Source organism: Daktulosphaira vitifoliae, unplaced genomic scaffold, assembly GCF_025091365.1.
Source record: "Daktulosphaira vitifoliae isolate Bord-2020 unplaced genomic scaffold, ASM2509136v1 Scaffold_3, whole genome shotgun sequence".
Classification (NCBI taxonomy): domain Eukaryota; kingdom Metazoa; phylum Arthropoda; class Insecta; order Hemiptera; family Phylloxeridae; genus Daktulosphaira; species Daktulosphaira vitifoliae.
The window spans coordinates 43,158,825-43,185,171 of NW_026099574.1; the positions used below are offsets into that span (position 1 = coordinate 43,158,825).

A 26,347-nucleotide genomic window follows, 5' to 3' on the forward strand; every position below is an offset into this window, starting at 1 on the left:
TGGAAATAATATTTTATGCAAACATGCTTAAGGAATCTGGGTGGTTTTATTCTTTTGTATCATTTGTACTTTCCGTTTGTTGCATTCAAATACAATATCGAACGTCTCAGAGCAGTAAAAACCAGTAGCAGAAGACTACCGGTAGATAATGCTGTAGAGAATTCATACGACAATATCCTGAAGTCATACACAAACGAACACCAGTTTTCTCTTTCTAAAACGTATAATAGCTCATGAATGCCGAACTACAACTGTACAAGTTACCAACATGTAGAGTTCACATTAAAAACGAGATTAAATATCGAAGTCAAGAATACCTAGTTTACGATAGAACTGCGTCAGAATGGACAACTACATTTTTAAATAGCTCATAGTAAGCACGAGTTAGTCAACAATTATACACTAGAATTAAAATACAAAACTACATAAAAATTTTCCAGATCTCGATAACTTCGAATAAGGCACTATGAAGTTGCGACCAGTCATTGCAGGTATGTTGATTTTCATGATTGAAATAATAGGAATGTCGATCATTATTGTAGTTTAGACATCACAAACTCAAGGCGCTGTGTAATTATTTAAAATAAATTATCGTGTACAAATACATGTATATGCACAAGTGTAATTACTAAAGCGATCGTGTGAGTTCCATTATTCAAAGCGTTTGAGTACAGTAATAATGATACATTTCGGGTGTGTGCTAGTAGAAGTGCATACGTATTATATTCACATAAACACTACTAGATGTCTATAGTAAAATACCAAACATTTTTCAGGCCACTTAGTAAATAGTGACAATTATGACTAAACAAATGATCATTGTTACATCTTTAAGGGCTCGCAAAATGTAACGCTTTCAACTCGGTATTAGTAAATCGATTGAACATAATATGTGTCAATAAATAATAGATGTGTTTTAATTATCTATACGCGTTACCTAATATCATATTGTTTTCTGATAGCAATTTATGCGTTCTCGATTGTTGGTTTATACATATGAATGCACATATACAGTTTAAATGTATTTAATTACGGAATATTGTTACCTTTTCTGGTTGCTACAAGGCAGTGGCGACACACGATCGGTTGTATCTTTTACAAGCATCACAACAAAACTATGCACCCTGGTAAAGTACGGAAAATATTATATCAGCGTGCAATTTTTTTTTTTTATCGATTAATATCTGATGCACGATGTTATTGTTTACTGTTGCGTGAGGTCACGGCAGTTTCCAGTTATCAGAATCACTGGCTGGTGTCACTATTTTATTATAATTCTTTTTTCTTGAATCTTTTATACTACACCCAATGTGACTCTGAAGTTATTACTATTTTCTGTTTTGACGTCTTTTTTTGTACGACATTAACCTAGCAGGAGGTCACGGTGGTATAATGCAAGTCGGACGCAAAAGATATTACTTGTCCCGAGTCTACTCAGAAGACACGGTTTGTATTGCAGTGTTTACTATATTCGAGAACCGGTTCCCTGGGTCTCTTAGCTGTTGGTCTAATAAATTAATCGCGAGGGTTGTTGCATAGGTCGTCCGGCTCAACGGGTGGCCTCAACTGAATCCTTCGGGGGCTTCATGTTATCCTTCGGAGGAATTTTATGCGCAGGGCTTAGAGAGATATATTAACTCGGACACACCTGAACTATACACTCACTGCACGGGCGCTCAACAGGACATTTGGTTCCTACAGCAACATTTTTTGTATTAAATCTAAATATTTTCTTCTTTCAAACATATGCAACTGGTGCGGCCCCTTTTCATTACATTATTCGTGATATACAATCGTATAAAAAATGTTAACTTGCTGATAATTAGCAAAGAGTTGAGAATAACTCTGAGGCAGTTCAAAAATAATTGATTAATATCATAATGCTTTTAAAATCATAGTTGTCTAAAAATGAACCAAGTCAATAAATACTTACTAAGGTGTTTATACACCTTTGTTGGTTATCCATGTTAGGATTGCGTTGGTAAATTTTTTGGTAGAAGAGAACATACGGGATCCCATACGGTGATACTGATAGACAAGGTTAAGTGATATAAAACGTCATAACAACTAACGATTATAGCTGTCAAGGGGACGAATGAATGAAAAAAACACTATTACACAATAGCCATTAATCATGTTGGATGTATAGTGGTTTCATTTTATATATTCATGGTTGTCCCCAAATGGTTTTTAAACTATTAAGTTGGAGATATTGGCGTCTAAAAAATTCTAGATTGTAAGTCAGACAAGTTTCTCGTGGTATTTCCTTTATTTTTCCTAAATGGACGGACGGTGAAGACGAATTTAATAACAACATAATATAATAAAATGGAACCCCCTCTTTCCCGGAGGATTGTAAGGGCGCACACGGAATGCTCGGCGCGGCGTACCTTCGTCATACCGAGGTGACAGCTGTCTAGGAATCATTTGTAAAACGTTTTCTCTCCTCCACTAATTCTTTCTCCGTATTATTCTTAAACAACAAGTTTCTCTACCTGTCACGTTTTTAAGGATTGGCATGTATACTAGTTTTTCGTTTAAACACCAGTGATTGTGTTTGAATTATTAGTATGTATTTGTCAATTGTCATACGCGCAACTAAGAGTACAATCGGCCGATGTTTTAACAAGCTGCCAGATAAAATAAATGCATAATTATCCTGCAGTCGCCGTTAGTTTTTAAGTTCAGTGTTCACACAATTAAACGTAGCTCTGTGAACACCAGTTGCCGAAAATGTATAACAAAAGATTTCGTTGTTTTACTTAACCGGTGATCGTTATGCGCTTATTTCATAACGATACGTACGAAAAAGAACTTTATCCGCCTTAAAATAATAATTGTTTTTTTTAAATATTTTATTCATTTTTATTTTATCATGCTTTGATGTGCCCGTAAAGATAAACTGTCGGGGTCCGCATCAAATCTCTAGAGGTTTTGCACTAACGACAAAACATTACAGTATATTGATATTACACGTGCTATAATTACCATCGTATTGTTTGTAAGTAAAATAGACTCAAACCCCAAGGCGCCAAACGAATAAACGGAAACCTCTAAACACAATAGCTTAGAACCGCGGACGTTTAAAAGTGCATTGAATGGGATCGTAGAATTTTATCGTTTATAGTTTCCAAGTGAAAATACCAAATATTAGTCGATATCTGTTGTATTAAATTCAATGCTAGCCGACGATATTGAGTTTTATATTGCAACGGAAGTAAAAAACATAATATTGTGGTCAAACACAAGATAATGAATGTTGATTTTATACAGATAAATAATCGTAAAAAAACATGACAAATAATTTTATCGAATTAACGATTTTAGATTTAATTTATACTTAACATCAATTTTAAGAAAGGGTCACGGCCTTTTTCTATCGATCAAATTATCGGAGCAATAAAACGTTTTTCAGTTCTTGCGTAAGTACAGGAAATATGTTTTTATAATAAAATGCAGTTAACACTTAGGTATTGTAATATTATTATATTAAGAGAGGGCTCGCTAAAACGGCACAATTATCGTAAAAGAGATATTTATAATATGGTTGTGTAGTTTAAAAAGGGTTGTAATCCGAATCGTAAACAGGAAGTGAAGATTGACAAGTCGGTGCTTTGACAAACCCTAACGATATGTCATTCGACAATTAAACAACAAACTGACGGGTTTCGGATATTACAATTTTCCGGACCGAATATCAGACTCTTTTGTTCATTTAATATACTTTGGAAGCTATCGCTTGTATTTGAAGTAGGATGTCCTAGAATCAGTTACTTAAACGAGTTTAACTTATTTACTGACATCTAACAGTGAAATATGATAAACTATGAACTATTCATGATAACATGTTTTAGTAAAAATTAGTTTTGTATTTTTCCTTGGAAATATACAGAACAGTATACGTATTATGCGGACTGCTGACGCGAGTAAATTGGTTATTTTATTATTATTATTATTATTTTTCGTTACCCGCTGATAAAAATAATATAATAATTATTAAAGACAGCGTTTTTTGGTCGTACAATACAAAGGGCCCATAAAAACATACACACTACTGAAAGTAATTTTGTGTTTGTTTATGGCGGGTAGGCAGTGCGTTGTAAAAGATCCCATTATTTATAAGGGTTCAGTAAAATAGAATATTACATCGTATGCGGGGGAGGTACTGTGATGATTGCTAGTTGTAGTAATGACTCGTAATCCATTGGTTGTGTCGAGTATTGTTTTAAATTTTGCTTTTTTTTTTTTGTAATATACCAGCTACCTAATCGGGAATCATTCTTTTATACATTAACAGTTATCACAATTGAGTTTAAATACCATTAGTCGGCTGAAATTAATCGTTGGGTTGCGTTTTATTTTCATTATGTATGCATAAAAATCTCATTGCAGTGGATATAGAATTTGCTATTTGTAAAGCCTAATTGTGTTATAAAAGAAAAAAATTGTTCAAATTGTTAAGTGATGTGAAAAATATTTGTCTTCTAAAATTGTTTAGGCGAAACCCTGTTGGTCGTAATATGAACATTTGTTCAGTAAATAGTTTATCGGGAAACTTAAGGTTTTAATAATTTTACTAAACGTAGATGAGATAGCAAACAAAGTAGTTTTTAGTTAATCGGTTAAGTTAGAATAACCATTTAAAATCAATTAATAAGTTGTGAACTTTTGCAAAGTTATATGGAAACTGGCAAAACTTAGCTACACTTGTAAAGGATGAACTTGGTCTAAGTTATCAATTGAATTTTTTACCGCTTAAATTTCATGAGTTTATAACTGTTGGGTAGATCGCAAAACGATGCTTTTATCTAAACGCAATACAGAAACTTTAACAAGATTAAATATACAAGCGTACAAAAAGAACAAAACGTTTTCATATCACCAGTGTTGTAACTATTTGTTTTATGAAAAATAACATTCGTATACATCATCAGGTGGTGGTGGGCTGTGTGCAATGGAACGCCTTCAAGTTTTTACGATGGCTTCACCGACTAACACGAATTCCTATTAATAATATTCAGGAGAAACAATGAATCGTGGGATTATCAAATAAGATAAATGCATTATTTCCATTACACAGCCAAATATTCATGTGTACCATCGGTACTTACGTTATGTGTTAATTGTATTGACCACCTGAAATAAAACAATTTATTCGACGCGGCCGCGTCAACAATCATTTTTATTTTCTTTAGATTTAGAAAGAGCACGTTCGGATTTTCGTCGGTTTGTTATTACTATTTAAATCGCTTTGTACACACGAAAAAATCAACTACATTATAAGTACTATTGATTTGTGAGGGAAGAGAATTGTTACAAAATAAAACCGGTTTAAAAAACACGAACTACATCAATAATTCCAATAAAGGCGTGGATTTAATTTTCAATACCACTGAGTATTTTTTGGGAAAGGGTTGAGTCATAGTAAACAAATCAAAAATGCATAGAACACAACAAAGGTCTGAACTTTACCAGTTGAAATATGACACTTAAATCGATTTTTAAAGAATCAAGACAAATTTTTATACTTAAATCAGACATTAATGATGAAAGTACGTCAAGAAGCTAATTTTATAGTTTCTAAATTACCTCATTTCAAACGTATGTTTGTTTTAAAACAATTTTATACTCGTTTAATCAACAAATAACTCGGAAAGACTTTTTTTTTATTATTAGTAATAGAATAATTATGTTTTATCGAACAAAAATGATCTATTAAAAATACTTGATACTTTGAGTTAATGATATGTTTTGATAGTAATAGACCTATAAAATGTATAGTTGAAAATGTTCGCGCTTTTTTTTATGCGTTTCCGTGTAAGCTGTTAGGTTCTATTGTATCTATAATCAATCGCCTTGTACTTAATATTTAAAGTTTTTCTAGAATTTTGTGAACTTTGCTTCTCGACATATGCCTATATTTGTTAAACATGATATCTGTTTCATAAATAAGTTTTAACGAATGTATTTTTTTTTTTTTGTGAGTGGGAGTGCAAATGTATTCCGAATAATTGATATTTCATCATGAATCCTTAACTATATTTTTAACGACAAACGTTAATTGGAACGTTATCAAACGTTAAATTGTTGAGTTGTTTAAAACCTAACTGTATTAATATTTTATTAGAATTTTAAATGTTAGGAAAACATTTGTACACAATTTGTTGTCGGTACGTCGTGCCAACTGGTTATAATAATTACATTTACTAGTCTGATGTCATAATCAAGTGTAAGCTTAGAAGTCGGCACTTACCAGTAAGTCTAGTAGATAAAAGTTAACTTATTAACAATGTATTATCCATGTGATTGAGACGACAGTATGTAAATGTTTTATTTTGCGTTTCGAATCCGGTAAAACTCAACAGGGGAACTATTAAAACATCAAACACATGTTCTGATCACTAGTCACAAATGCATTGAATCGAATGGATTTTATGTAAAATTAAAAAATTTATGTCAAACAAACAACTGTGGACCGTTCGTGACGCACTCGCGTGGACAGACAAGAACTTCAACGACAACTGCGACGCACACGATCAGAGACACGACGAACGACTACCTTGTGGTGCTGCTGCTTCGGACGGCCGGCACTCAGTCGTCCGTCGATATATTATTTCACCCGGTTAACGAGCCGATTCGAAATCGTTCGGGAAACGAGTCTGCCGCGTGTAAACGGTCAGAAACCGAACCCGCACCACTCACCAATCACCACCACCACAGCAGCCACTACAACATGTTCACTGCTCATACATGTATGTATATTACTTGTATGCATTTATTACGTACGCTCACATACGGTTAAACGCACACATTGTGTTTAGGTGGGCGGGAGGGGTTCTCGTTGTCGTCGACGTCTCGTGTAGTATGCGTGTGTCGAGGGATCGAAGAGAAGGTGAACGGGCGCAGATGGTTTTTTTAAAGAAAATAATAATATTACGTTTAACAAACTCTACGGTATTATTATTGTACAACTATACATACTACGGAAGGGGACGGTCGAAGGATTCGTCGCACAATCCATTGATTGATTAATTGACGTTAAACGCGTACGAGTAACCCGCAGGAATTCCAATTTGTTTATTTTTTTTATGAGCGGTGAAAAAATGGCTAAATAAATACGTCATTGCGCTACTATGCGGATCGCGTCAAGTGGCCATCGGCGACAGAAAGAATGACGAACCTCTACGGCTGACAGTAATTAAAATTATTGGCGGAATACGCACGAGTGCAGCTTTGCACCCAGCAGATGGTTTTTTTACCGTGTTATTGTTGGCGTTTTCCAACGGTATGTGTGTGTGCTAACGGTCACTCGACGGGCCCGCAATTCGTGTTGGCATTTCGACCAGAGAACAAGATTGTTTACGTTTTTAATTTGTGTATACATTTATTTCATTTATATTTAGCACCTTATGCACACCCGAGTAGTTTTCGATCAGATTTTAATTATTCGTAGTAGCGGCTCCCCGATTAATGAAGTTGCCTAACGCAGTATGTGTTTCGGCCATTTTTTAATATCTAACGTCTCCGTTTTCCTATCCAACGATTTTTTAAACGCCGTTTTTCTTTTACTCTAATACGTGTTACTTTAACGAGGATGTTTAATATTTACACGATAACCCGTTTTACGAATGTTATTTTTAAACGTTCTTGCAGTCCAATTAGTGGACAACTGAGCCAACTGTATCTACCCACGAGATAAATACACTTTTCAGTCGAGCGCTTTTTACATGACAATGTCTTTCCGATTATTTAATTTACTATTTGAAACGCAGTTGCAGTCCGCAGGGTGACAGTTTTATTTTTATCTCGTCAGCTCTTTGGCCGACATAAATGAATTACGAATCGATTTTAATTTATGTACCTTAAATACATTGCTGTGCCGAGGTACTGAAAAACGCGGTTTACTCGTCGTTAACTGCTATTGCTACTGTTTATACAACACAGTTAATGGGATTGGTTGTTAAATGGCGGCGGAAATTCAAACAACGTGTTATAAAAACTTTTTATTACGCCACTGATGTTAGCAATCTAAGTCAATACACTGAACAATTATCTATGAGCTTTATCAACTACTACTCCACTCGTGAATACCGTTCGTGAAACACATATTGTGTTTTATTTTACAACCACTCCAGTTATGCAACAACGTTATTGAAAAAACTATTAGATTTATACTCATTTGGAGATTAAAAGTAAAATAATTATTCAAGTCATCTTGAATTTTCTTCTGAACGGCATTACACTTTTTAATATTACTTCAAACATTCAAAACTGAAAGCCATTTCGGAGATCATTAATGAGTTAGTCAATCGACTCGAAAACTAATTGTAGAGTTTTAATACACAACAGCAGTTTTGTAGCGAATTGTCGGTAAAAAAATTGAAACATTACTTTTGAGATTTCTATGAAATTCAGAGAATAAAAAAATGTAGGTTGAGTTTAAATAAATTACAAATCGAGAGATGCTGTAATATCTGAAAAGTGGTGTTTATAATGTTCATCTACACATCTGGTCAATAGTTCTGTCGTTGTACGAAAATAAATCACTTGTAAATAAAAATCTCATGGTAGATAAATTTCAATTGTTAATTGTTTAACGACAGCGCTGGTCCTTCTTATAAACTTCCATGGCCTCGGGGGATTCATTGACAAATTAATGTTTCCGATTGCTCATTTAAAATATGTTACAACACGCACTACTTATTATGAAATGATTTAAAACAAATTCTACTTAGCCGTCATGACGTGTTAAACACAAACTTCCTTTTAACAGACATTTAATCTGTTAATCTCGTGTAGTGTATACAAAGCTGACCTCTAGGGTTCTTTTTATTGTCCAAGTAAACAGCCATCGAGTGGGGTTTTTTTTACATATAACATACAATTTTATGGGTTGCGTTTCTTTTATTGCTTCCCAGTATATTGCTTTTTGACATAAATTTGCCCAGTTATACAGTACACGTATGTCGTGAGAAATCGTTAGAGGTGCACGATGATACGCCTGAGTGATAAAAGTATACCAATAAAAAGCAGATGATAACTTCCAAGAAATTTGAAACCTACTCTAAATGCAAAACTATTATTATATTTGCCGCTGTTCTATTTAACATATCCTTTGTTTTTTGTAGCCGACAACAGTCAAACGTTAATTATTTTTATTGCCATATCAATGTGTATATTAGAGCAAAAGAAATTTAACCACTGCCCGACATGTTATTAAGCAAATTATCTTGTTAATGTTTGGATGATCAGCGTATAAAAATTGTTGTGAGTTTGAACAAGCAGATAGAAACGTTTAAAAAATGTCGAGGTAATTTTCGCACGAGATAATTAATTATTATACTTGAATATAACACACACAATCGCAACTTTTTAATAATTTAACGAAATGTTTGATTAATTTATTGTGTACACTGTCGATCGAACTTAATTTTGTTAGTTAAGTATTAATCATAAGTTATGATTTATGTTTGATTAATACAAATAGGCGTTGTTTGGGTGTGCTATGGTCTAGTAAATTAGTAATCATACGTATAAATTAGTTTGATCTTTAAGAGTTGTCCTTAAATAATTCATAACTTTATATAGTCCGAATTTCGCTATCAATACAAACAATATAACTGATAATTTTGAACTTTAACACGCAATTAGTTGGTAATAATTAAGCGTATTTATAATTACAGTAAAGTCACAGTCTGTTTTAGTTACACAACAGTTGACTAACTATTCTGAGTCTCAGCTCACTAACAATTGTGAATACACTCGATCCTGTTTTGTTTACTACTCGTACAAATCACGACATTTGGATAAGTCTCTTGTGTATGTGTCTTGAAACTTCCTTCGTATCTTCGCAGAGATTGTAATTTATCTCTGACTAGTACAGTTTTTGTCTAGACGACGCGGTTAAAACGTTATCAACTAGGGATTCAATACCAACTACATATTTAATTTCAACTGTTTTTACTACGGTTTTTCTTCTTATATATCATGAAAGTTTTTTTGTACGTTCTATGAGTTACAAATATTGTGGGCTTCGAAAACGAATTACTTCATTTCATGTTAGTTATTCAATTTTAGAATTACTAAATAAATAATTAAATAGAAAGAAAATGTAATCTTAGGTACGTCAATATAAATTGTAAAGAAAAATGCGTAACCTCGTCAGTCATTTGGGCTTTTGTGGCAATAACTTCATTAAATCTTCTCGTTAGTCAATTTCCTTTCAAATTAACAAAGTTTCTTTATTTTGTTTATTCGAATAACGACAAAAGCGCTAATCACGCTCGAGAAGGGCATATTCCAACAGTATTAATCTTATACTTAATTATGACACTACCGTAATATTATTTAAATATTCACTAGGCATTTTCTTCTGGGTATTTTTTTTCTAGATTGTCTGAAGTAAATAGATTTTAGAAGTTGAAAAACTTTTACATCCACTCCTTGCCCCTTTGTCATCATTACACTGGCTCGCTAAGTAACAGTTGTTAGGCCGAGTACAACAATGTATTAAAGTAGTTGTACTTTCTTTTCAGTACCTATGCTTTTTAGACCGTTACCAATGACAATAACAAACGACTTATTCCAGTAGTAAGACAATAGTTTTTCTCTCTGTTCTCTGGGTTCAGCTACTCTAAACTAAAGAATGCACTAAGTAAGTTACCGACTAATAAATCTTTTTTGGGGGGTTTTATTGCTTTTTTTTATTTTAAACAGACACCGTGTTTTTTCATATTTATATATATATGTTATGTTAAGATTTTCAATTGAAAATAAAAACATTAAATAACTTCAACTCAGTCAGTGTTGTGCGGACTTTATTCTCGATATATTTTTTACTTCTCTTGTCCATTACAAACTTGTGTGTTACTTATGAAATCGAAAACTTTTTGAACTATTTGGAGAGGTAGTTACTAAATAATAATTGAGTGAATTATTATTTGTTATTCCTCATACATTATTTATACGGAACGCCGTCAAAAAAAAAAAAAGTCAATAACTAATAATTTATGTATTTTCTTTTTCCGCTGGACATTTTTATATTGCTGATAGAGCGTCTACTGACATAAGAATTTAAGGGCTATGTTATTATTCACCGAATCCAATTTTGTCGAGTAAGGGTCTTTACTCGCACATTATAATAATATATATTACTGTCGTACGGTTTTTAATTTTTAATTAACCCCAAGAAAAAATGATGATCCGAGGATATATTTTTAAAAGCACTGCCTTGACCAACGGCACAAATCTCATTTAGAGCCCCATCGGCGATTTTGTTTTTTATTTTACAAGCTTCTAAATCGATAAATCATATTTTATCGCTGTGTTTGAATATTGCCGCAAAGTCTTCACCTTTATATCGTTGTGTTATATATAATCTATATCCTTATAAGTATAATACTTTACGCAACAACTTTGTTTGTATATGGAAAATACACAACATCTGTATTCTCAAGAAAAAGGTGTCAAAAATGTCTTAAGAAAATTATTTCTTTCTCGCGATCATTATTATTAGTCAAATGGGTGCAGACGTTCTTCTTCAATCTAATGAATCAGTTAAAGATAATAGTATGACATACCTATGCTATTGTTCCGGGCACAGTAATAATTATGAAAGAATAAATAGTGGCCCGGGGTTGCTTATACTAATTTGTGTTCAGCATATAAAACAGGTACCGTTCTATTTAAATTTATTTAAAAATCTACTAATTAATTTTGAAAAAAAAGTTCAGCTATTTTATACATGTCATTTCCAACCCAATAAAATATATTAACAGGTAATTGCGTTGTGTGTACCCGTATATGTGTACAAATTATAGTGCTACGTATGAAGAACCGGTAAATATTATTTCCAAACGAATTAATTAAAATTGAAGTATTTTTGTTCATTTGTGTTTACGATTATTATACAAAGAAATTGAGCATTTTCATTTGTAGTTCCTAATAATTGTTTTTCGTTTTTCTATACATGAATAAATCAAACTTGCAAAATAATTTCGAATCTCAGATCGCTATATTTTCAAGATCTGCGTTACACAACGATAATTTACAACTAGCCTTTAACTTTAAAATTGGCAAAAGTTTGGAGTCAGTTAACTCGTGTTCCATATCTTTACAATTAAAAAGTTTTAGCATTAAATCATTGAAATGTAAACGAAAAAAATCTTTGAATAATTTCTATTGTTACTGGTTTCAGTTCCCCAATAACATTTACTAACTATCATTATTAATAAAACCCTGCCGTCCTAATTGTTTTGCAAAAAATGTTCAAGTAAACGTTTTTTGATGATGGTTTATAAAATATAAATTTTATATTCCTGACTAATATTCAATAAAGAGTTTATTGTATAAGTCACGTGTAGGGATATACTTCCAATCAAGAGTTATAGTGGTTTCATTTCCACGGTAGTTAACGTTTTAAACGTTAGAAGCTGTTTACCATACTTATCCTAATAAATAAAAATCGGGAATGACGGTAATTATTGTATTCATTAAATATGAGAAAAATACGTGTTGAAGTATTACAGTTACTGAGCTACCGTACGCGTACGAAAGGAACAGGTGTAGAGCGTCGATTAAATAATTGTATTTAAATGGGTAGAGGGAGTGGCAAATGGTTTTTAAAATTACCGCCCACCCTGAAATCCGACAGTATTTACCACCGCCGTTTGGTATATCGTAGTTGTTTTTTTATTAAATGCGGAAATTGCTCATGAACATTTCTAAAAAACATTACAAGTACATATCATAGTGCATTCATATGGTACATGTTATTCCGTGTACCCATATAAATTAAAAGAAACAAATCATAAAACTTTGAACTTGCAAACTCAAAGTTATACTGACATTATGTATACATCACTTTGTCGGGACTGCTCATCGTTACGTCTGTTGTTAAACACGGGCTTATGATTTTTCCGCATGAACTCGCTTTCGTTTTCCGAGCTCTAATAGATTACCCCAAACGAGCGGAAAGCTCGCGCGACTACCCCAAGTCTGGACGAGCGCGCAAAACCGAGCTCGTTTATTTTGACAACGATTATAATGAACGGCACCCTGTAGACTGAATTCCGGAGTGTATGCGTTTGTACGGCTAAGCACGCTCTCGTGTGTAGTCGTACACAGCTTGCCTGCCACCCCTCCCTCGGCCACAAACTATCAGGTATAAGCGTGACGCTGAAATATTATACGGTTTATGCACGCGCGTATATTCTTGCCAACTGCAATATTTCAAGTGCTGTTGGCCACGAATCCAAATGCTACACACCCCCACTCCCTTCCACACCTCTGTACACTTTGTCGTGTCGCTAAAGCGCCGGGGTTCTCGACGCCGTTATGCCACCGACCCTCCGGCCCAGGTCACAGTACACCGCAGAGAATTAGCCCAATAGAATATTAATCCAATTATAACATTAAAGCGATAAGAATGCAGGCGGTACAGCCACACGTTTTTCGTGCGGCAATAACGACTTTAACGCTTTTCTCCATTTGATATTAACCTCTAATTCGGTCTAATCAACAATTCATTTTGCATTGGTTAAGATACTTAGGAAAAAAAGTTTATCTTTAAAAACCCGTCGGCAAAAGCGGAAAGATAACTTAATTTGACTGTTATGTAACGAAATAACATTAAAAAAATATTCATTTCCATTTGTTTGTTATTTAGCGCCAATGAGTGGCGTTAAGTTAATAAAAAAAAATCTCTAAAAAAAAAACAGTATTGAAATAGTAATGGTTTCTAGCGATTAAACCAATGTGACGTTACAACCTATGTAAAAACAAATATTTCAAATATCTTGCTCGTAAAATTTTATCACCGAAAAATTAATCGATTATACTTCGACATCCTCAGTTCAATCAAAAAGGTCGTAAGTTTCTATTAAGTGAAATCAATACTTACAGTATTGTATTATACATACTTAGTACACCATATTGGTGACATACCCTTGCAATACTTGAATTTTGATTTGTTTTTGTTCGTTTAAATTAATATATTTTATTTAATATACTTCAATTTGTTTTAAACACGAATTTTCATCAAATTTGAGCGCATGAGCGTACCCTAGTTAGCAGAAAGGGTTTATTAGAAATGAAAGTTCTATAATATTTAATATTGATACAGACAAATAATTATAAGTAGATCAAACGTTTATAATACAAATTGATTTTCGCCTTACTTGTTTAAATTAAAGAAAAAATTCTTTTACAAACATTTTAGANCTAGTTAGCAGAAAGGGTTTATTAGAAATGAAAGTTCTATAATATTTAATATTGATACAGACAAATAATTATAAGTAGATCAACGTTTATAATACAAATTGATTTTCGCCTTACTTGTTTAAATTAAAGAAAAAATTCTTTTACAAACATTTTAGATACTAGTTAAACATTCACTCTCAGTGTAATAAAGTCATGTACTTACTTTTTTATTAAAATTCACAGAATCTAGATTATTTGGAAATCTGAAAAAAAAGAAAACTTATTAACAACATTTTACTTGGCATATAAAAAATATACTTGTTATAACTAGTGTGACTAAATAAGTAGAAGTATTTTCTTCGTATTTGAATATCATTTACATTTTCCAAGAGATAGTTTTATTCAAGTATTCATACTTAAGCACTAAAGAAGTGAAAACTTTTTTTTAATGTGGCTATTGTAAAGGTAATACCGTTTTTACAAGGTTGCGAAGTAATTTTACATTAATTTTAAAATGGTACTATTTAATATCTAAATGAAATGATACGTGCTTAACCTGTACCTTGCACTTCATTACATAAAAGTAATGTTAACTGAGAGTTAGTCAATTTTAACTTGTGTTTTTAAAGTTTTGGGGGTCGTTCATTAAACGCTATGTTAACTCGACATTTTTCCTTAAAATGTTTAAATATTTTATGTAAACAATTATCAAAATCCCTTCCTTTCTTGTCGAATTTAACCGCATATGTCTCCATCTGCAAAACATTCATTAGTCATCATTTATTTGAATCGTAATAAGACGACATTGACACGAGAATTTAAACTATGCAGATGAAGTTAAGTTATGCATATGAGAAATAACTAAAACAAAATATACGACGTAGTTCTTTTAAGAAGCTGAAGAGTATATTTTAATTACTTCTATCACCTACATAGATGGTGATTTTATCAGCGTTTACCACAGAAATTTCAGTACCTTTTTATATTATTGTATCGATTGTGTTGAATGATTTCCATTTTATTCTTCGGTTATAAACCTGTTCAACTGGCTTTTAAAAACCAACATTAAAGACAAAATATATGGCGAACACTAAGGAAATTTCGTCGTAAATTATTTAAATGGGCCGGTTCATTACCGCGATGTTAGTCGATAAGACGGAAGACTGTACCATTTGAATAAAACAGTCGTTTCTAACGCCATCTCGTCCGAAGTATGTCTGTTGATCTATCTAACAGCCAAAATATATGTGAGGAACTATGGCCATCGGTAAGTGGCGCCATTGAGGATTACAAAAATGTGTGTGGTGGTAGCAATCGCAGGGGGTTATCTCCATCTGTATCCATGGGCACGTATGCACCTTTTTTTGGGTTGCCTCTAAAAAGGGATAATGGGAATTCTGCTAAAGATAACGCGACCTGTAAGATTTTTCTCTGTAATCATTGTCGTATTTCATCGATATATTCATGTTTTACTCTTTCCTTATGACAGTGTCTCTGATCCTTTATTAAAGATTAGCATTAGAGGGACTTGAACATAATCATATTTTACGGTATGACGTACGTTTTGACTACAGTTATACTTTAAGGAGATAAACGTCCAATTGCCCTTAATCAATCTTTAGACGTTGTCCACACAAATCCGATTAAACTGATTGGCAAAGTACGACAAAATATAAAAGAACTCTTCGAAAATTGTTCTTATATAGGATTACTTAAATAGGATTTTGAATCGAGTTATTTTCTACCATTACATTCCTGAAGTTACTCGTTTCTCTGCAAAATTCACCTGCGAAAAAACGTTTTGAAAATAAAAATTATGTTCGAGCAACTGACGTGATTATGTTATCTTCCCAATGAGTAGTGCTTAACGGAGATAAATTTGTAGAATTGACTTCATTTCAGACTTATTGCTATTGCTTTGGCCTCCCGTGTTTTTTCTATGTTACCCATTTTTGATTGGTTGTCAAATGAATGTTTGTAATTTATGAGCTGTTTGTTTAAAATGAGCTAAGTGTTTGTGGAAGCTATGAGTGATTTTGCGTTGATAAAAATGTAGTGTACTGGGTTTGAGCACGTTTCTTGAGAATGATATATTACAATAGGACAGAATATTGCCACGTACATAATAAGATATATGTAAAAAGTGTGTGTGGTATATTTTATAATAACTGACTGGAGTATAAAAATCGAAGTGAACGAGATTGGAACGTGAAAAGGCGACAGCATTGATGGATGGATTCTTTGATGGTCAAGCATATTGTGCATACATACGTTTAGTGTGTTTTTGCGAGATTATGTCAAATGAATGGGTAATAGAATTTTATAACTTTAACCTTTGCCACAAACAAAGTTCTTGTGATCGATCATTTAGACAAATTTATCGTTCTATTATGTATTTACTGACAGGAGTTTTAATGATTGTATCGATGGTGGTTTGAGAGCAAAGTCCCTGATGGATTGTCCTCAGTAACATCTCGCATCAATCAAACCTTCTTTTATGTCTTTGTAAGCTTAAAAAATGTAAAGAAGAGGAAGTAATCGATAAATGCGCACGCCGGGGCGATACGTGTACGATACACCAGCAGAATATCAAAAAAAAAAGTACACTTTTATATTTACTCGTTTGCAATTGAGACTAAGAGAGAAAGCAAAGGGGAAACACAATCTTATTTTGAATCATTTCGCATGAAAAGTCTTTAAAAAAAAAAACACACTAGGAGTCCCCTAAATGATGCAAGCCCACTATTTAAATTTAAAAATATAGATAAAACTTAAAAATGTATAATAAATACATCAATCAATGTTACAACCACAATGCTGCAAAAACAAAAAAAGTATTCAGTTCTAAACTATTTAATTAACTCTTTTAAATATTTTTGGAATATTAAGCTACTAATTAATGTACATTAATCAACATAATTCATTAGCAATGGTAAAAAAAAATTAAAATGTTAAATGTAAAATTAAAAAGAAGTGAATTTTCAAAAATTACTAAATATAAAAGAATATCGAAATATTTGCCATAGTTCTTTTATGATGACTCATTTCAATTGTTAGTTCTTTATTACATTACATGTAATATGATATTAAGATGTTGTTGACTTTTATCCTAACCTTTCATTTTTATCCTATTAAATAACACGAAATGAATGTGACAGCGAAGCAAATTTTATTTGAGGTAAAAATGATTTTTAGAAAAATAAGATATTAGCAATCGTATTGATTTGTCTGTTTCTCGGAATCACTAAAAACAACATTGTCATTAAAATTGATTTCATCTTTAAAAGCATATTTTTACGAATTTATTAAAAGTAATAAGAGTAGTATGTATCGTAAAAAATTGTAACGTGGTTACTTTGAAATTTAGCATAGATATTGTGATCATCAACTAATTTTTTCACTACACATTTAAGTCCACAGAAAAATATTTGTTTTAAAAAAAATGAAGTTATTTGATATATATTAGTTTGAGTAAAATTTAGCACGAAGAAATAACTTTTGATGTAGTATTTAAGATTTTAATATTAATTAATGTATATAACAGTGCCGTTAAACAAAACAATACCTATAGATTTAATAAATACGGAAATATAATTAATAATTTGTTCAAAATTTATACATAGTAAATATGTGAAACTTTAAATTTGAAAGTAATGCTTGTACAAGGTGATTATTTTAATGCTAGAACTCAATTTTTCTTAAAAAAACATTTTTGAAATTATTTTTTTTTGGATTTTATTAGTTACTTACATAATTCTATTTATCTGTTATAAAATATTTTTTATCTTCATCCCTTATTATAGGGGTTTCAAATTAGTTTTTTTTTAATATCAACATATATATTTAACTAGCTAATAAAATAAAAAATGAAAATGTTTATTCAAATTATTATAATTATGAAAATGTATAGGTAATTAAATACAATTTTGTACCTTGATGGGAGGAGGAGAGCGTTCGAGAAATGTCTAATGATAAAAATAACAGTATCCGCCCTTTACATTTAGTCATATTTTAATATGCTGATAACTTCCCAATTAGTCCAAAAATTGTTATCGACCAGTAATTTTCTATTAATATGTATGTTTCCATTTAAGAAAATAAAGTACATACCCATTTAAGTTATAAGGGATGGATATAAAAATTTCTAACTTACAAAATCCAAAATAAAAAAAAAAATGATCAATAAAATGTATTATTTTAAGAGAAATTGAGTGGCTAGCAAAATAAAAATCACTCAGTATATTAAAGTAAAAAATATTTATAGAGGATAACATTTGAGATTTAGAAATTAATTTGAAACTATTTCATTGTGAAATAATTTTACAAATCTTTTACTAAAAACTTTTGAGTACATTCTTTTCAAAAACATAGGTATTTTTATATATTAAAGGAATAAAGAATGCGCAAAAGAAAACGCGCAAATTATTAATTACAAAAATAACTTCTAAGGAATCATTATTTTTAAAATGAAATGAAATAGAAAAAAAATATATTTTCTTTTAATTTAAATACATTTTATATTCGCTTGTATTTGAAAAAAGAATGTAATAATGTATAAAGGAGAAAAAAAATATTCTTTTCAAATATTCATAATAAATATAAATTACAATGAATTTCTGTTTAGCGAATTCAATTATAACTTGAATTAAAATTCACCTTCAAGAAATTCTATTATTTATAATAAATCGATACATTTAAATAAATAGTTATATTCAGTTTTTATAAAAATGTCAACAAATTCTTTGTCTATTTTAAATGGTAGTTTTGTAATATGAGCCTAGTTTTTAGATGTATAGTGTTATTTACATTGGTTTTAACGCTTTGTAGGTCGTTGCATTTTTCATGATCATATTTTAATTTTATTCAAAAGTAACACAACATAGTAGTTAGATAGTATTGTAAATCAAATGTAAAGTAAATGTAATAATATGATAAATCACTATTAATGACGTTACTCTAAAGTGTATGGTGGGTGATATATTATTCATGGTTTATTACTTTAAAAATATCAAATAATCTTATTTGAACGAATAAAGTACAATAAAGGGTTACAACTAAATAAATAGGTACTCTTTGAACTTATAAGACATTTAGCTTTGTCATTGTGTACGTAGGCGGAATTGCCATCGGCACTCAAGTAGGCGTCCTCGATAGCTGTAAAAAGTCTTTGACGCAGATCTATTAAATATTGGGCTGTTCTATGTACTTGAAACACACAAAAAGATTATTTTGGTATATCAGTTATGAGTTAGCTTAAAATTGTCAAATGCATTATAATAATTAATTATATTAATTTGTACAAAATTCTACTTATGAAGTTTTTTTGTGATTACGAATTTTTTCCCGGTTTTTTAAATTAAATACAATCATATAAAAATGCTAATTTCAACATATATGGCCACACAAGGAAGTAGTTTCCAATCACTACATATAATGTAGAATATAAATATTTTATTATTATTTCGAAATAAAGGTCAAATTAACGCGTCAAAAATAAACATTATTATCCGGTTATTTTTATTTAAAAATTCTCATTCGATAAAAAACAAGTCATTTGTTTAAGAGAAATAAAATTTCTGTGCAAGTATATTGACTGGTTTAAGCAGTTGCTTATACATTTTGCAGTATATTTCTATGAAGAGATGNTTAAAAATTCTCATTCGATAAAAAACAAGTCATTTGTTTAAGAGAAATAAAATTTCTGTGCAAGTATATTGACTGGTTTAAGCGGTTGCTTATACATTTTGCAGTATATTTCTATGAAGAGATGATCTTTTAAAGTGGGCGTTTTCCCNCTGGTTTAAGCAGTTGCTTATACATTTTGCAGTATATTTCTATGAAGAGATGAACGTTTTATTTACTTTACTTTAAATATAATGTTTCGATACGTTTATTTCTTACGTCATTAAATGTATAAAATATTTCGGTACACCTTGGATACCACACGTGCTTTGTTGAGGTAACCCCACTTATGGCTTGTGGCATTTTTAATTTATAATCAAAGAGTTTTTTCCTTGGAAACAGATAACTTGATGAAGAGAAGCTGGTGATTTTCGACCGGTAGGGGGACGCTAGGAGAGAAGATCATTAAGATAAAAAAATAATAAAGGTAAAAACATTGTAGGCTATACGCTTATACAAACTTTCACGGGTAGGTTGTACTGTAAGGATTCCGAGTTGAATACAAGCCAAAGTCTATTCCACTTGGAACTTCCATTGTCTCGTAAAAACCGCTCGTTAACGCCTTTAACATCAGGAGCATCTTTTTCGACTTGCAAATTAATAATTACAGTCGCCCGACCCAGTGGCAACTATGTGCTTGATTTTTGCATTGTAATAATTTTAATTATCTTAACGGTTAAAACTTAAATAGACGTTAATGTAATGAACTCATCTTTTTTACGCTTTTCAAAAATATACGCCTAATTTATATCTAATTGTAAATTACTGATGGCCAGCTGTCATGTCAATATACTAGTAGTCAATAAATGTCTTACAATATTTGTAAAATAAATTATGCATTACAAATTGTCTATGAATAATAATTAACAAAATATTTCTTTAATTTCTATTCAACTAATTGAAACTTGTTAGGATGTTAAAAACGCATAAAAATAATTGTTCTTAGGTTAATTAATATTTTTCTCATGTGGATTGGAAAAATCATTATGCAAATGAAGCACCATTTAGATAATTATTTGATTTGTAGGTTTTTTAATTTAAAGCTAATAGTTAAACAAAATATAACAAGTTTTATCGATAAAATTCGTCAGTATTTATTATAATATAATGAATATATTATATTCGTAATAGCTTATGAAATGACAACGTATAATAATAGAGTTTTGATCGATGAAATTTAATTAGAGCATACCATTTGGAATTATAAAATACCATTTCATCTATATAAATTTGTTTTTGAATTAGTAAATACGTTAAAAATAAAACAAATATAAATAAATAATAAAAAACTATCATTAAAAATATATTTTTTCGATTTTTAATAAGATTTATTTTTTAGATGATAAAACATTAAGAAACTTGACACTTCAATTCTTAGATTTTTAGATAAATATATCAGGTTTTTTCATTCATTTTCATTGTGTTTCTGTGTTCTCGTTAAATCACTTTATTAATCTTTATGAGTTTTTTAATCCTAATTTATGATCCATGACGTTAAATATTTAATTACGTCGCAATGAATACTATCAACCTGTATTTCTAATTCGGTCGTCAGAAAAAAACATTTGATATAAAAAGAGTCGGAAGAATTCAAATCATAAGAATGTTGTCTCGTCTAACCTGCGTTGTAACGTTACTCTAATACCAAATGTTCAGATTTCATTCTGCTATTAATATTTAAATTTGTAAATTCAGATGAAGAAACAAATAATTTGATACCCTGAGAAAATTGCCCATTTTTCGAGTGTTAGACAATACTGAAATTGTAAAAATAGATTTAATCGAAACGACCACGAATATGATTTACCTGTATAAATACACATTGAGGGTATAAAATAAAATGGCTAGAAAAACAAGCACAATAACAAGGTAAGTGAAACGAAATTATCGTATACAAATAGATCAAGTGCACGAAATACGAGCGCAATAACTTGTAACAGACTTTACCGAATGAAAACTTAAGTCGTTTGTTGAAAACAATTTAAACTTTTCACTGCGGTGGAGTTCACTCGCTCAAATTTCGACCGACCAAGACGTTACTGACTTTACAAATTTACAAACCATATCATAAACCGTCACGTTCAGCGTGCTCATAAATTTATTATTATTTTTAATGAACTTTGGTAAGATCTAATAAAACATAAATATCGTCTAACTCAGCTGTGATCTGCTTCATTATCTTGAATTATATTTTATTAGTTTTTATGATCATTTTTTTTTTTAATCGTTATGCTATTAAGAATATTGAAATAATCTCTTGTGTAAATGAACAAAGAAAAAAGTGATATCATTTACAAAATAATTAACAATTTTACAATGACAAAAAAAAAAACATGTGCGTTTGCTCTCGATCAAATCCAATTAGTTTGTCAAACTTATCAAGAACCTGATTAAATCGTATAAAAAATAAACTCCAAAAATAACATTTGTCTACGTCATTACATCAAACACAGTGAGATAACTAAACACAGCTCTGTGGTATTATAAAATGTACATTATCCCCAACAGATGAGCATAGTTGTACTGAAAAGCCCAGAGAACCATAAAAATAATATGGCAGCCATGGTGATTATTTCGTGCAGTTTAAACAACAACTGGGGAATATGAAAATAATGATTGTTGCGTTCAAGTCTCGCATGAAAAGTTTTTAAAACTTTATGTAAACTCATGTAGATTTACACACATGTCTGCCTCGACGGCTTTGTCAACTTTTTAAATTTGAATATTTGAGTAAAATATTGTAATGAGCGGGCAAGTGTTTGGATAGGAATATCAGGTATGGCAAAGTACAAACTATTAGTGTTATGTAAAAGGACTGGCGTGCATGTCTTACAATATTTTAGAAATACCAAACGCTCTTTTACAGATATAAATTTATCCAAATAGACAAAATAAAAAAGATGATGATATTTTTAACGTACGGCTGTATTTGAATAAGTCTATTATAATTCAAACTAAACATTTTTTCAATAATCATTTTCAATTTGATTGCTTTTTTTTTTTTATTGTGACATATACTATTATGTGAAATCCTTTGCCCGTCAATGTTAATAGTCTAGTTCTATTATTTAAAGCAAATAAAATTATTTTTTTAAGTGATTTCATTCCGATCTCATAAAAATATATTGACATTCTATATCCTATAAAAGAGTAATATTGTACACCAAATGTTGTACATTATAAAATATCAGTTCGCATTGAAAGCAATAAACGATAAAAAAAGAGAAAAATTGTGTCAGTTATTGTTACCCATTTGGCCGACTCTATCAAATCTCTCAGTGGTGCCAAAAATTTTTTCGCGCTCGATTAGATAATTCACCCGACGCCTCTACTTCCTCGTAAACACACAATCGGTGAAAATCTTACTGAAAACGCATTGACACTCGTATATTTATCCGAGTTTGAGTCTTCCCATGGCGCCATTAGCGACTAAGTGTGATTTTATGTGTTTTCTATTTTGTCGATACGTTCTGTGCGGGTGTTTATTTTATTAAGTTTTTAAATACATATTTTTATAAGGTCATGGAGTTGTCAGAGTCTCAATAACCGCAGTTTTTAATATTCTTATGTAAACGTCTTACGTAAAATGCAAAAAAAAAAAATAACTGTCGCTTATAAATCAACAGCAGGTAAATACTCATAAGTAATTCAAAACTATATTTTAATTGTTCGAGACGTTTACGTTACACGCAAATTGGACAATTTATTGCTGTTGTTCCGCATAAACTGTCGTGTTAGAACGACAAACCGAAAACTTTATCGTGGTCCGGTTACTCGAACTGTGTTGCTTAATATTTGACTTGGATAGCAACTGCGGGGGGGCTAAGAGTGGTCATTTTTCCAACCGGCATACCGAGAAACCTTTCATAATTTATAGTTTACCACGTAGATTCCCACGAAAGGAGGTGACTATTTTAATAAATAAGTAATAAAGTGTATTATGTATGTACTTACCGCAGTTAGTGTTTTGACGTCTCTGATAGTATCTCGACCTCAGCTAAAGGGTTCAGTGTTTATCAGCAGACAAACCTGTAACGATACCGTAAATAGTTTGTTATAGTTTCGATCGATACAAGTTCAGCTATTTCGCTTTATGATTTCCGGAAAATAATGTATTTATGTAATTTAAACACGACCAATACGTGGTTAAGAGAAAGCAGCTGTGGGTGACCAACTCGGGGGAAAAAAACATGTGCTTAACAATGTCTCGTATGAATGTGAGCGCAACGTTTAATCGTGTGTTGCATGCGCTTTTTATGGCTGTCTGTTGCAGCGTGTAGTAATTCGATTACGATTTTGAGGAAACGTTGTTGCGAATAAAATGTAATTTAATGTTTTATTTTCAGTGAACGCGTCTTCCCGTGTAATGTGCTCGGCGCATTTGTGTCGAGAGAGGGCGGCGGTCAAAAGAGTCTTTAAAAGTAATATCAATTATAATAATGCTCGTATTATTCTTGTGCATACACTGAACGCTGTGTAATAATAACGTTTAAGCAGAATACTATCATGAATAACACAATATGAGAAAAAGAAATGTGGACCGAGTATTGTTCGGTCGATTGTACGCACAGTCGTTTATCGTTGGGGTCGTTTATTGTGTCTGTGTGTTTTGACTAGAGGTATGAAAAATGTCAAATCGGCACGAACGTTCACTGCATTTCTATTTTTCTCGCTCAATGCAATGATAATAAATGATTTGAACGTTACCAAAATTGGACCTTATGTATAATAAAATAATGAAAAGAGACTATGGTTTGTTTTAGTTATTACTAATAAGTCCTTATGAGTTACTGTAATCAATTTCCTTTAAATTTTTAAGTAAATATCAGTAGCGTACATTTTTTACAATGTTATAAACAACAATAATAAACTATAAGTTGGGAGTTTCAAATTTAAAACGACATGTTTCTACCGACTACGTTCAGTGTGATTTACTATAAGAATAAAAAGGAGTCTTCCCATATTACTATGAGTAATTTGGTGACAAAGCGAACCCAATGACTTTATTGGAATAAATCACGAACGTTTGAAACATGTGGAATTATTTACCCGTCGAATAAAATAACTTTGGAACTCTGCAGTCGCTCGTGGATATGTAATAACATAATAAATGGACTGTTTGCCAAAGCCAAAACGAAAGAGAGGTAGGTATATGACGGTGTACTCCAATAATAACAAAAGAGCAAAAGTAGTAAATCACTGGGGACAACTATAAACGTATATATTATATTGCACTGTGACTTTTTGATGAGAAAAAGTTCCCCTGGAAAAAATGAACCAATAAAAGTTAGATTCTTTTATTCTCGATCATCAATAGTTTTCAAATATAATTCATTTTCGGTGGTGACAAACTCGCAATCAATTTATTATGAGATTCCTCTGGCAGAATCGCTTTATTAAATTGTATTATTTTTTTTTCAGATGAAACGTGCGCTCGACTGAATTCATATCGGAAAAATTATTTTCACAATTCAATATACATACGAGGCCTTCATTTCTCTAATGTAATAGACAAACCTATAATATTGTTATTTTTTTTTTAAATTCTTTTATTACTGTAAAATAACATAAAAAAATCAAAAGTTTTCAGAAATAAAGTTAAAGTCTAGAAAAAATAACATTTAATGCCTCGAGAACTAACACGGTGGCTTATTATACGATCACTATGGCAACATAACGAGTCGTTAAGCTTCCTTAAACAGAACAAATACAAAACCATTTCTTCTCTGAATTGGCTGAATTAGGTAGCTTTCATGAATTAAATAGCTTCTCGGCTTTGAGTCAAAGCCTGTAAAGTATATAAACTGATATATATTTTTTGTTGAAATGTCGTTTTAAATGAATAATATCAGTTGTAACCTTAGACTAGTACTATGAAACCCATTTTACCACAATTTTATATTTTTGTGTAAAACAGTTGATATTGATACGATACTGTCACGCACATCGTGCAATTTCAAAAGGTTAATAGACATATTTGACATACGTGTAAATAGTTGCATATGATGTCATGAAAGGGTCAAAGTCTTAATATGCTAAGAAGAGACTAGGATGTAAAAGAAATTATTTAGAATTACTACTGAATAGTTTTTAAGTGAAGCTGAGTCAAATAGGTTTGACTTGTACCTTGGAGTTTTAAGTACTTCACAGTGGGACAACCCTCTAGTATTGGAATAATATAATAATGAAAAAGAATAAAGGTCTGGAAACATCTTTACCTTTTGTCACATTGTTATCTTAAGTGGAAATAACACGTCAAAAATCAAAATGCATTACTTGCAATGCGTCAACCTCCTAAACGTTGAAATATTTAACAATGGCGGAACGCACCTCTGTTAATACTATTATTTTTAAATTCTTTGTAAAATTTTCAAAATTGAAGTAAAATTCAGTTATTACGAAAAATATTTTAAACGATTTAAAAATTCAATTATAAGTGATATTTTGATTATAATATTTTATAGTG

At 31.1% G+C, this 26,347-nt stretch overlaps 1 protein-coding gene and 1 long non-coding RNA gene across 3 annotated transcripts in view; one reads left to right on the plus strand and one right to left on the minus strand.

Moving 5' to 3' along the window:
* LOC126900496 (frizzled-2-like) overlaps window positions 1-26,347 on the minus strand; it is a 41,403-nt gene that overhangs the window by 5,637 nt on the left and 9,419 nt on the right. Inside the window, exons 2-3 of one of the 2 annotated variants that reach the window (XM_050676250.1) lie at window positions 23,836-23,910; window positions 14,423-14,462 (exon numbers count right to left, since the gene is read on the minus strand). The gene's annotated coding sequence lies outside the window, so the exon portion shown is untranslated. Of the gene's footprint in view, window positions 1-6,253; window positions 6,674-14,422; window positions 14,463-23,835; window positions 23,911-26,347 lie in introns of those variants that run through there. The other variant, XM_050676251.1, reaches the window with a different exon arrangement.
* On the plus strand, window positions 276-26,200 carry LOC126900514 (uncharacterized). Its single transcript, XR_007702868.1, has 3 exons — window positions 276-373; window positions 441-491; window positions 25,303-26,200. It is a non-coding gene; the product is annotated as an uncharacterized LOC126900514 (long non-coding RNA).